The sequence below is a fragment of the Diospyros lotus genome, chromosome 4 (assembly GCF_014633365.1).
Source record: "Diospyros lotus cultivar Yz01 chromosome 4, ASM1463336v1, whole genome shotgun sequence".
In the NCBI taxonomy this organism is placed as follows: Eukaryota; Viridiplantae; Streptophyta; class Magnoliopsida; order Ericales; family Ebenaceae; genus Diospyros; species Diospyros lotus.
In genome coordinates this window covers 40,044,354-40,044,581 of record NC_068341.1, presented here as the reverse complement: position 1 = coordinate 40,044,581, position 228 = coordinate 40,044,354, and positions in this window count along the sequence as shown.

The window sequence follows — 228 nt, the reverse complement described above, 5'->3', positions numbered from 1 at the left end:
ATAACAAATTATAATTACATCTTGCAAACATGGGTAAAGACTAATTTAAGGTAAGCTATCAATTTTTAATAATTACACTTTACTCTTGACACTTAGCCTTACGATTAACAAACAACCACTAAATTTTTTAAAATATTCAAAATGTCCTCTTTACTTATTTACCCTATCTCCCCATTTATTTCTTTTTTTTTTTTATCCTTAATTATTCTTTTGTACCATTAATAAGAG